This window comes from Anabrus simplex, chromosome 11 (genome assembly GCF_040414725.1).
Source record: "Anabrus simplex isolate iqAnaSimp1 chromosome 11, ASM4041472v1, whole genome shotgun sequence".
In the NCBI taxonomy this organism is placed as follows: domain Eukaryota; kingdom Metazoa; phylum Arthropoda; class Insecta; order Orthoptera; family Tettigoniidae; genus Anabrus; species Anabrus simplex.
In genome coordinates, this window is record NC_090275.1 from 79,459,807 (window position 1) to 79,473,576 (window position 13,770).

Sequence of the window (13,770 nt, forward strand, 5' to 3'; positions counted from 1 at the left end):
CATTACTGCTATCAAATGCTGTAATATCACTATCACCTGGTTCATCTAAATATTTTAACAGAACATAAAGCGAAACCAGACCCACAGCCTGGCATACGGGAGGAGCGTGAATGACAGGAAGTCCGCAGTAAATACATTGTCGCGTAAGCTATTTGTAACAAACAAACAAACAAACAAACAACACAAAAAATAAGTACTCTCATATATCATGCCAGGAGATGTTGAAACTGCCTCCCTCCATTTTTCAAGCAATTCTGACACCTGCTTAGGAAATTGTTCATTACCCTTCAGTAACTTTGTACCCGTTCAAACAGTATCATAGGAAATTTCCATTTCATGAGCAAGTCGTCAAAGTGATTTTGGAGGAGACCTTTTCAGAGCGTTACCAATGTCACCTACAGTTTCTTGTGAGAGTACCGTACTTGGTTTAGTACTTTTCTTATCAAGAAGCCTTTCCGTCTTACGTAATTTATTTACTAATCTATGAATCAAAGTCCGACCTGGAACTTGAACATCAGGAAACTTTTTGAAATAATCTCCTTGCGGCCCTCACGCTTTCTGTACGAACGTATAAATTGTAAGTGAACATTCTTTGGGGAACAGAATATCGATACCCGACTTGAGCCACCTGAGCCGTTTCACTGAATTCACACACTGTATTAATGTCACCAATGAAACACGTGTCACGTTTGCAAATGTTCAACAAAGACTGAAACCTGAAGCTGTAACACGGCACTGTATTTCGTTGCCGGACTACTCACACGCTCAGTAATTCTCCCATACAGGATGGAGCAGTTCCGCTTTATTCTGCTCGCTCGGTATAGATTTTTCAGACGTAAGATTAAACGACGTACTTGGACCTGCCATGCTTTCACTTGAAACAACAGCAGTCGGCTACATGAAACAAAATGTATTTCATCACATATTTACAGTTCTAGGCTGAAAAAAAACACACGAGGAGAAAGAACAGAGTCTCAAGCTCTCATATGTCATGAAGATATGTCAAAAGATGGCAGAGCTAGACTGTTTTGGATTAAGTGATGCGCTCGACGTGACAGTCGTGTACATCTGCTGATAGATAAGACTACCGCGCACGTGACATTCACACACTCCAGTCTTAAGTGGTTAACAGAGTCGCTGATTTCTCAGAACTACTTCTTGGCAACAGTGGGGTTGGAAGCACTTAACAGAGAATGTTTGGGAGGGGTGAAGGAGCCCCAACCATTACCTTCAAATTTAATTTAACAACAAAATATTTCTTAGGATAGGAAATCTAAAACAATCAAACACAAACAAACTCACTTAGCATGATTGACACAAAGCTTGTATAATACTTGAAGAACGGGTAAAACAGTATTATAATATGACCAAATGTATTCTTTTATACCATTTATTTGGCCAAATATGACTTAATGATGAATAAAGTATGCATTTATTTATATGACCAAAAAACCATGCTATCGTATTTAGAAAAGTTAGAAATGTGTGTAATTTAACTGAAGTATGTAAAAAGAAACCAGGATAAAAATTGACATGTTAAAGATATCTTAGCCCTAGTAATTAGTAGGCCTATTTGTTCTAGTAGAAATTTCATACTTCGATGTAAAATAATTTCTGAGAAAAATGTACCTAACTGCTGAAAAAATTAATTTTGTGAGAAATTGATATAAAAAGGAACCAGTACCTTAGTGCATCCCAGGTCCATGTTCAAGATCACCTGAGTTTTCAGTGTCTTCTTTTCTCATTTATTTTCATATTTCTGCCTTTTTTTTTTTTTTTATATGACTGCAGGACCTAGGTCAGATTGTTTGGCCTTATTGTTGTCAATCTTGTTGCAGATCTAGGGCAAGTTTATTGCAGGCTCTATTCCTATCCCGTATATAACTTTAGCTCGCCCAGTAGTACCCTCATTAAATGTCAATACAGCATCATACATCTCCAAACATAATGCAGTATACCCAATGAATGCTGTTTTTGGTGCCCTTTTCCTTATTAGATTTCCATGTTCTGCCGTGTAATTGAGAAGGTATGAATCCGCTCAATTCCTAAACACAGGCCATGAGGTTCAATAGAAGCAAGAATTCTAGCATCAAACACGCACTGGCGAGCCAGCTTAGAATATATACAGGAAAACATTTTCCTTTAGAAAAGGAAGTTAACTATAGGTGGGCCGGCGTAAGGTTGCACTTGACAGCTGCGCACACTATTGGTCACACTGCATTGGCGCACGAAGCGATGTTGCCGCTGTAACAACAGCTGACTGCACGACACATGTGTTTTTAAAAACATGGGAGAAATGTTTTTAATGTCATCGCGATGATACACAATACAAATGAAATCTGCCGACAAAAATTGAACTTTCAACTCGCCGATTATTCATCACACAAAATTATACGAAATAAATATACTACGAATTTCTTATTAACACGATGTTAGAAAATACGGAAGAAATCGGCCGACAAGGATCTCACTTCATATACACCTTCACCAATAAATGTTAGAATAATATACACCGGTGGTAACACAAAATGTTTCAAGTAAATTCTATAAAATTTACGAAAATTCAGAAACCTTATTTTCATACCTGATTCACAAAGGCAGAGGCTCGATACCCTCCAGTTCACTGCCATCACTACCGTCGCCTTTGTTGTCATTGTCATCATCGTCTAGGCAGATCATCAACTCCTGAGAGTCACTGATGATGCCATGTATTGCCATTGCCGAATTAATGAATGCTGAGACATGGCTAAATTTCTTCCTGCACAAAGCCGCATCCATTGGAGCAATACTCTCCCGGAACAGTCCTTCCACTTCAGTAACTGTGAAGGACGTGTTATAAGTGCGTACGTAATGTTTTACTTCACCCCATACCGTACCAACTCAATGAGGTTGAAGTGACAGTGGTAGGGCGGCAACCTAATAACCTCGTGCCCTTGTTCCTTCGCTACCTCGTCGACTATTTCTTTTATTTATTTTTTTTGCTTTACATCGCACCGACACAGAGAGGTTTTATAGCGACGATGGGACAGGAAAGGCCTAGGAATGGGAAGGAAGCGACCGTTGTCTTAATTAAGGTACACCCCCAGCATTTGCCTGGAGTGAAAAAGGGAAACCACGGAAAACCATCTTCAGGGCTGTCGACAGTGGAATTCGAACCCTCTATCTCCCGGATGCGAGCTCACAGCTGCGCACCCCTAACCGGATGGCCAACTCGCCCGGTGTCGACTAATTTAGTCGTACACATATGCGCTGGGATATTTCTTTACTGCAGCCATTCCACTAACAGTTCTTTACGGGCGCTCGAAGAAGGGGTCTTGTCCATTATTACGGAGTGGTAACGTGCATTGTCCATAACAATGACAGAAGGACTTTGAGCTGTAAAAATCGTACTCGTGTCTTCGTATTGCATCGGCCTGGAAAGAATTAATTCCTATTACAGGAGATAGCTTAATTCGTTTCTTTCCCGGAGTGCTGTGAAACAAGTCCCTACTATCAGCCCCGTTTTCGCTATTGCTATGTACCCCAGTCACTTTTTCCTTCTGTTCTTGGAGGCGAACACCTGTTTGAATGACAGTACGCTTTGAAAGCCCTAATGTTTGACATATGCGTTCCACGACATGATCTGCAGGAACAGAGAGACGGCTATACAAGCGTACGAATTTCGTCTCCCTCTCGTAAAACTCACGAGTTCTCCGCACTAATTCTAATGCCTGACTATTAAGGGACAGTTCGCGGCTCAAAGGATTATCACTTCGCGCTTCATGACTATGTTGTCATTTCCGAGACATCGGACTGCATTCGTTAAAATAAAATTTCACAATTATCTCAAAATGAAAACAAAACTTTCATAAACGCGCGAATCACACCTGACCACGTGCTAGCGGCGACAGACAAAACGGCAACACTTCAATACAGTAGTCAAGCTACGTATAGATGGCACCACTATACTACCTATATTGCCAACAACAATCAACTGAAAATAGTTCGTATTTGTTTTGTAGCTCGCTTAAACCTTATAATATATTTTAAATGCTCATATTTGTGTAGGCAAATAAAATATTATGAACACTATACGGAATTAAATACGAATTAACATGAATAAAATGCGCAATTGTATCTGACATAAAAAGTAGTGGATTGGTGATTCTGACTGACGGGTGACGTTCTTCATTTCATTTTTGTAGTGGTGCCAACATGACTTACAACTGTCAAGTGCAACCTTGTGCCGGCCCACCTATAATATATGCACAAGAAGGGCCAAAATTATGCAATGACTAACACACAGTAAAGGAAGGGGGCATTCCAGCTAGTGTCTTGAGTAGAGACAGGCACAATAAAAAGGAAACTTTACCAAATATAAAAGTATGAAAACAGTTCAAAATACAAAATAAATATTTTAATGACATACTAAAAGTATCATGTTGGCTCCATAATGACATTGCTAAACATATACAAATGTACAAGATCCACCAAACAATAAACTATTTAATCAGATAAAAATATCACCTGATAGCAAATATTAGTCCATATTTCATCCATGTAGCGGACATGCCGGGCTGAGTGGCTCAGACTGTTGAGGCGCTGGCCTTGGCAGGTTCTATCCTGGCTCAGTCCGGTAGTATTTGAAGGTGCTCAAATACGTCAGCCTCATGTCGGTAGATTTACTGGCACGTAAAAGAACTCCTGCGGTACAAAATTCCGGCATCTTGGCGTCTCCGAAAACCGTAAAAGTAGTTAGTATTATTATCTTAGTGGACATCTTCAGCTACATTATTTACCTTACCAGGTCGGTAAACCAATAAATAACAACACAAAAGGTGGGACATCACGTAAAGAGCCACAAAGGACCAATATTTCTTGTCCGCTCTTGACCTGGCTAGTTCAGTGGCATCGCCTGCAGAATGTCCGTAATCTTTATCTCCAAAATATCACAAAATAAAATCTTAAAGATGTAAGTAGGACACGAATTGCTTTGTGTGAGTGAATGAGGATTAAAATATTACGTAAAACAAAATTTTAATGTGCTAAAACATGAAAGTTTGATTTTAAAAATATTCCCTTAGTTAACTTGATGCAAATACAGTAGAACCTCGATAATTCGAAATTGGTTAATTCAAAGTCCTGTCTAATTTGAAGAAGCTCTCGTTAACGGAAACATAAGGTAGAGTTTTAAATTGTTTAATTCGAAATATGGATAATTCGTAATTTGAAGAATGTCTGTCCTATTACCGAAATTCAGACTTTTAATTCAAACTGCCTTTATATTTAAAAAAATAGTTTTTTCGAGAGTAATTTAAATTTGAAATGTATTCACGTCATGATAGAACGCGTCTTCCAGAACATGCTGTGGTAGATTTTAGTATTTTCACTCACTACGGTGTGTCTATAGTGTGCTTCATATTTGCTAAGTTTTAGTAAAATCGTAATTCTGTTTTCTTCAGCGTTTTATGGGACACCATAATTTCACTTAGTAGGCAGTGTGCGGAGAAGCAGAATCCGTGAACACTGGACAATGCCGAAAGTTGGCAAAAAAGCGTGGCTCATATAATCAATTCGTACGCACCGAATATTGTCAGTGCCGATGAAACTGCATTGCTTTATTTTAATGCCGTGCCCAAACGGACTTACAGTTATATAGGAGGGAAGGGCCTGCCGCAAAATCGTACAAAGGGGGTCATTGCACTGTGTTGCAATACACACGGAAACGAGAGATTACTTCCCCCCGCTGTAGAGAAGTTCGATAAGCCACAATGTTTTAAGGGCATCGGACACTTTCCGTGCAAGTACAGGACATCTAAAATGCATTCAGTACAGTAATCCAATGAATAAAGGACTTGGACAAGGGAGCCAGCATAATTTGTCCCCGTCTTTGAATCATGCTGGGTTTTTTTCTTTCGATGCGTGAGGTTATGATTGCCGGTGATTTATTCAAGTGCATTATTTGAATAATATAAATGCACCTTGTTGAATACATTTCAGGAATAGATATTTCCAAGGCATTTGAAAGGTTTAAACTGTGAATCAAGGTGATTACATGCATTAATGCGTCTTAGAATATTTTGTGACACGACAAGTGTTCGCATTTCTGAATTAGGAGATAAGAACAATGGCGGGAAATCGTACAAGGATAGGTGAGTCACTGTACTGTGTTCGAATGCAGACAGAACCGAGAGACTTTCTCCCTTCGTCATAGGAAAGTTCGATAAACCACGATGTTTTAAGGGCATCGGGAATTTTCCGTGCAAGTACAGGACATCTAAAATGCATTCATTTCAGTAATCCAATGAATAAAGGACTTGCTCAGAGGAGCCAGCTTAGATTTCTCCTCGTCTTTGAATCATGCATTTGTTTTATTTTGTCGTGTGAGGTTATGTTTGTCAGTGAGTTACCCAAGTGAATACTGTATTGTGAATTTGAATACTGTAAATGCACCTTGTTGGATACATTTTGGAAATCGTTTTTTCCATGGCATTTCAACGGTTTGGGGCCGATTGCAGAAACAATGACTAGTTTTAAGCCTTTGGCATCATTTACCTAAACAACGTCTAAATCGAGCATGATCTTCCGTTGCATAAACAATGTTCATTCGATGTTTAACTAGACATCGCTTAAAGTTTCAATTTTGGTTTGAAAATGGAGACAGAAGTATCTTTCATGCAACTCTTTGCTTGTCGCAACCAATGAAATTCGTCACTGCGCCTGCCGAATGCCAGTCAGCTGTTTGTCTTCCTATACACTACTCAGATATGGCTGAACATGACTTGCCCACAGATAAGAGTATCACTTTCGGTGGAATTTAAATCTCATAATATTATCGACACTAAAGCCAACGTACAGAGAAGTGTAGCTTTGACTATAGCGTTGTTACAGTGAGTGTAATCTACTCATAAACATGGTAGCTTCGACGATGGGAAGATGAAACAATAGTGATGTGTAACCGAGTGTGTTGTACGGGCCATATAGATGTAGCTTGCATTCTGGAGATTGTAGGTTCGAAACGCATCATCGGCAACCATGAAAATTGTTTTCCGCAGTTTCCTTATTTTTACACCAGGCAAATACTAGGGCTGTTATTATGGCCACGCCTCTTCTTCCCCAGTCCTCTTTAAATAATAATCACCACCACTTGCCTTTTCCTATATGATGGTTGCCGAAAACTTATACGATTACATATATAAAAACCCCATACAACCTATTTTTTAGTTTTCACTATTATGTGTGTTTACTTGGCAGTAAATATAAGTGAATCCCTCCCAGTTGATGTATGTGACAGCCCTCTGACGATCGGGACACGTAATTCTGATAAGCATGTAGTTGAAGTGACCTATAATTCCAGACATGCCAACTATTACGATTCAATCGTAATAATTCCGAATTACCCATCACAATTACGCCTTTACGAATCACACTCCACAAATTACGATTTTTTGTTGATTTTAAAAATTAAGTGTATGGAGTGTTCAAAAGAATACACAAGGAATGCCATTACAGCTTGAATTCTCAGAATATTATTTTCAGATTTTTTAGTAATAATTTGTTAACCCCTTTCCTGCCCTCATATAAGAATATTTCGAGTTTTCACACGCCGAACACAGTGTGTGCTTCCAGTACCAGAAATATAGGCACCTGTGAAGTGGTATATCTTGCAGAGTTGTTGTCTTTGTTCGTCACATGACTTCCATGCAAGTATGCGAGTTCTTTTGTCTTTGTTTTGGCGGTAAAGTGGTGACAAACTCGGTTTCATTGTGGATACTGTGTGTGTGATTGTTGAATAAATATTTATTGCCATATATTGCTCTTCTAGGATGTATGCTAATCGTGTGTTACAAAATGCGAAATGTTTGAAATAATGAAGCGATTTCTTGTGCAGGAAAGTAAGTGTGGTGACATTACCGTGATTAGTGACGCAAGTAATAAACCAAAAATTGTTCAAAATTTTAGGGAGGAATACTCGAAAGAACGGCCCTGTTTACTGCGTTCCTCAAAATCTCATTCACACATGCTTTGTAGTGTATGTAGCCGCGATTTTTCAGGTGCGGATGGTGAGGAAAAACAAGACTGAGTTCCGTGCTAATATGAACACCGAACTGTTAAGTGCTCTGTTAGTGCAGAGGATGCACATGATATCAAAAGGAAAAGCATGTCACCAGTGTTCGTTTACCAAACAGCAACTACAAGCTGCTAAAGGAGCAACTACAGTACTCAACAAAAGAAATGATCCTTCAACCTCCAGTCAGATATGTACTGCAGATCACCTGTTCCTTTAGCAGGTAAGAATCATACACTCCCTATATGCGAGTCTTTGAATATCTGGTGAATTTTGTGTTGTTCATTGATTTTTCAATTATATGTAAGTTAGTAAAATCTCAACCAAAAAAAAAAATCTACGGCTCCCCCACCCCCCCCCGTGACCGAACGGCTGCGTTACGAATTGCCTTTCTTGAAAGTTGGCATCTCTATAATTCCATGGAAATTACCCCATGTATATAATAAAATATATCTGTTGCCAAGAATTGTATTCAAGTTGACAGTTACCGGACAGTCACTTTGTCAGTCTCAAGAAACAAGTCTCTTGAAAAGCGAAACCTTATTTTAAGATCTATCTCCCCGTGCATGTCAAACGAATTGCTGCGATTTAGCAGCGCGCGACCCACAGAGAGGCCGTCGGACTAACCTTTCTTCCCGGAATCGTCTCAACCTCTGATTGTGATTCACTCCTCTCATTTGAGGTTAAACAGTGCTCTCGGCAGTGTTTAAACATGACCGGTTGAACATTGGTTTTAGACAGTGTCTGAGTGATAAATAACGTCTCTGCAATGCGTCGGCCATACTTAGGCATTGTTTAACCATAGACATCGTCTAAATACTGTTTCTGCAATCGGCCCTTAAACTCTGAATCAAGGTTAATTGCATGCAGTATAGGTCTTAGAATATTTTTTGATGCGGCAAGGGTTGGCAATTCTGAATTAAGAGTTGGCGGTTAATTCGAAATCACGTCATTCAAAGTCCGATTTTTGCGTTCCAATGACTTCAAATTAAAGAGGTTTCACTGTATATTACAATAATCTGTGATAACCATCAAGTGGCAACAAGTCAAAAATCAATTGTCTTCGAATCCGCGGGGGCGTTACACAAACACTACACTGTACATTTAAATAGTTTTGAAAAGATTCAACTATTTGCGTTGTACTTGAACGTTCTGGTTCATGAGATAAGCAACAGAACACTTTGCATATAAAAGAAATTAAGATTAAAGTTATTCCCATAATACTGGGATACAAAATCCACACAATTGCTTATATAGGACCTTCTGATACCCCCAAAAGACACTGAAGCTAATATGAGAAAGTGCTCACATAATCAAAGACGAGGATAGAACTCACAACCCCTAAAATGCATACGTGCTTCCCGTCTAGCAATGTACAGTTAAATGACAAACAATATAGGGACACAATAAAGAACAATAATAAACAAATCACAAATATTCCACAGGATCTGAAATAAATACACAAAACAAAATACACTGGTCTTGCAGGCTTGGTGATGTAGTTGTATCTCTGGATCATCTTACTGGGCGACGTCGATCAAACTTCCCTTACTTGGGGGAGTGGTAACGTCATCTTACCCTCACCGTTTCAAACAAAAACATATGTCTGTCTGCAGATACATAGCTACACGGCCAAGCCTCCCTTCTGGTTTTCATCACATGGCAAATGGATCCCCTCTCCAACTAACAGTCCAAGGCAGCTCTCAGTTGAGCGAAATTTCATCCTTTCAATTGGGACAGACTGCAGGCTCTTTTGGCCTCTCAATAACACATCATAAAAAGCATATTTCTCTGTTCTGGAACCATTTCTTCAGTCTTGTAATTCACAATATCCGGAATACACTCCGTAAATCTCCTCTCTTCATGCAATGGACACCAGTTTATGCCATGTGCATAGCCATGTGAGAACTTGCCAGAATTATTTCAAAAACCCTTTCTAATGCAACGTTGGGATTCACTGTCCTCAGCTTCTTCTGCATATCTGTTAAAACTCTCGCACATTTATATACCATGCAATTCTTGTTCTTTAATCGCCTGGCACTTCCAGTAAGAGCCTCCCCCTTCGATACTTACAAGGAATCTCCGACCTTTAAATTTTAATGATCCTAGCTCCACAAACTTCCATACATCACTCTCCGATAAAAATAACAATACTTTTTCATGTCTGTAGAACAAACCTAATTTAATCGTAACACCCTCATTACCATACGCAAATGACAGAAAGCATAACACTGAATAAACATTCATTAGTCCTCAGCATAATTATATGATCGCCATTAAGGCATAATGAACTTTTATTTACAAAAAAAAATATGCGAAGCTAAACTGTCCCTCTCTCGTGCTAAAGAAATCTGTTCAAACTTAATTGCGACCTCACGGCTCCTCCATGCTGGTCCTCGGTTCAGCTCCATGGTATGGTCCATCGTGATGCAGTCGGCTTGAATTCTGGATTGTAGGAAGGTCTCGTGCTCAAACGGCTCTTGTCGTGTATACCCGTACTGCCAATAACTGCAATTTTATGCACACAATTAAGATGCCAGTGTGTGCACTCTGGTCACTCCTAATTCAGAATATCATGGGTTAGGACTGTAGACACTACGTAACATGTAGAAAGTATTTATTAAACTTTTCAGCAAGCTACTGCACACGGATCTCTGAATCAAAGTTTATTAATATTACTTCCTAGTTTTGTGTACAGAGTACTTCTCCATGCTATGGATAAGAAGACTGGCCGACACTACATATTCTAATATTGATTCTTTGTGATTTCTACAAGCTTACGACGCAGTCTACCTCACGTCTATCTTCCGAAGAAAGAAAGAAAGAAAGAAAGAATGAATGAATGAATGCCATCTCCACTCAGTGCTCCCTTTTATAAGTTCTGACAGAGACGCCATATATGGGAAAAACCCAAGATACAAACGCTTCTCCTTTGTGCAGATGAGAGCTTGGTTCCCACGCTTATCTCGCTCAAATCAAATTAAGAAAGGCAATTAATATTAGCAGATCAGTTGAGAGCACTCAGTAAATGATAATAAAATTTTCTGTTATTTTAATTTCTTCAAATTCCAGTCACAGGAGTCGTTATTGTCCTATTTTCATACCTTGCCAGGCCTGCTTTATAGTGTGTTTCTTCTGATAAGGGTGGTATATGTGAATCCCCAGACAGTATTCAAGTCGCTCTATCCTTTTCTCTGGCTTCCTTGCTCTCTCACTCATCTTGCCACGCCTGTTCTAACTTGCTTTGCCCCCCCCCCCCCCCCCTTTGAGCTCCAAGCTACCTTTCGCGCCTTTCCAGTTTCGACTCCCGGTACAGTGTTCCTGATGCGTTAAATATTATCTCTTTCACCATGAAACGATATGGTTCAATACCATAAGTACTAAACCATTATTACATCTGAATTATTAAAAGAGAACAATGGAATTAAAATCCATAGGGAAACTAATGAATGACCCATTAAAATGTGGGACGAAACACCAAATTAAAATATATTAATAGGAAGTACATCTATCAAGTCATAGAACATCACTCATATTACATGGTAAGCTAATCACATGAAAGTCTTAAAATTGTTTGTTGATATATAGATACACAAGAGTAAGAAACCAAATTATGTGTCGTGTAATAAAGTGCACTTTTTTGCACGACTTAATGTAAAATCACGGAAATAGGACCAGCTGTTGGGTGGTTAAGCCATGTGCATTTGCAGAATTTCACTCAGCTTTCTGCCAATCCAACTGATGAGCCCAAATGTCATGTCTGGGTGAAACTCTGCAAATGCACACGGCCTAATCACGCAAAAGCTGGTTCTATTCCTGTGATTTTAAGATCTGTGGCTCTGAAAGCCATTTTTGGAATTGATTCTATTCATATATTTTAATTTGGTGTTTTGTCTCACATTTTAATGGGTCAAATTCCCTATGGATTTTAATCCCATTGTTCTCTTTAATAATTCAAATGTAATAATGGTTTAGTACTTACGGTATGTAGCTGGAGATGTCCAATATGTGGACAAAACATGTACTAATATTTGCTATCAGGTGATATCTTTTATCTGATTAAATAGTGTATTGAATTGGTGGATCTTTTACATTTGTATATGTAAATATTTTAATGTTAAAATATATCTGTCCTTAAACCGTTCGGAGCCGATTTACATCATTGTATACAGATATATATATATATAGTAGATTCTGTCTATATTTAACAATACAGTGGAAGCCTGGTTAAACACATTCCGATTCGCCACAGATTCGGATTGAATGTGGTGCAAGTTATGTCTCTGAAAAACAGTCAATAAAATTATTTTTTTAATGTTGTAATGAACTCCGTAGAGGGTTTCCTCATTACAATCTGTAACTTTTACCAATTCCACGTTAAACAGAATTTCAAGGGATGACTGGATGTGGTTTTAGGAACTGCATGCCTGTCTATTCACAGAAATAACAGGACTTAAAGAATTGGCCAAGCTTTTGTGTACACGGGAGAGTTAAGGTGAACTTTTCCTATTCCCCTCAACAACTAACACTTATTTGCCTGCACATGCGCTTGCAAAACATGCAACCATGTTGCTTTTGTCAGTCTCCTTTGAATACAATGCAGGTGCTGTGATGTCACAGAAAAGAAAATGAATGATAAATTGGACATAATTGACTGTGTGAAGAATGGAATGAATGTGTCTATTTTAGGTACAGTATCTTGCGGTGCCCTATAGGTAATTTTCTAATTACCGCGGTTAAGTTATAATGCGGGGTGAAGCATGTCCTCCGACAACCATGTTAAATGAAACTTCTACGCCCTGTGCCTCTGGTTAGTTTGTAGTAGATGCCAAGTGTTCTGGGCTGCCTGGAGGGGATACAAAGAGAAAATTAATTGGTGTTGCCAGACTGCTGTTCAAAAGAGAGGCTTGGATTTTTCAGACTTTTCCAGGAAAATTGTCTCGGATGTAATATCTGGAAAAAATGTGTGCTGTTAAACAAATTTAACTTCAAAGCGCATGAAAATGTACACCTCCCTTTATGTTAATCTAACAAGTGCTTATGCACTCGTCACCAAATTTATGTGCGGTGTTTTAACATGATATCCCTTTTTAAGTGACATTATTTTAAAGAATTCCTAAGAAAGTTTGAGTATTTTAATGAGCTTTGATTTCAACATGACATACCACTGTTTACAAGAGACAACATTAATTTTAAGAATCATCATGAAGTTTCTTATGTTCTTAATATATATTTTATGTTGTCTTTTATTTCCTAAGAGAATGATTAGCATATTTACGCAAATAATCCCTGCATATTTTTTAAAAAATTGGGGGGCGGGTTTTATTTGCGTCAAGGTTGGCAACACGCTCCTGGCTCACCTAGTTTCCAATACTGGATACAGTTATGCTTTGTGTAATCGCAGATGGAAGAAAACTGCCCCTTACAGAGTAATTTAAATTCAAAATTTCTCCGTGTCACGATAGAATGCGCACTTTCACTCACTGTCGACAGTGTGTTTCATAGTTGCTAAGTTTGAGTGAAATCTTAATTCTTTGTATTCAGCGTTTTAAGGAATGCCACAATATCATGGAACAAGCAGTATGAGGAAAAGCAGAATCCGCAAAAAACTGGCGATGCCAACAGTTGGCGAAAAAGCATGGCTCATAATTATAATCAATTCGTATACAACAAACAATATTGTCAATGCCAATGAAATTGCATTTTTTTTATGCCTAGACCAA

The 13,770-nt window shown here is 38.7% G+C and overlaps 1 protein-coding gene across 1 annotated transcript in view; it reads right to left on the reverse strand.

The window, feature by feature from the left end:
• LOC136883465 (leucine-rich repeat-containing protein 58) overlaps positions 1-13,770 on the reverse strand; it is a 103,070-nt gene that overhangs the window by 1,678 nt on the left and 87,622 nt on the right. The window lies entirely within an intron of this gene.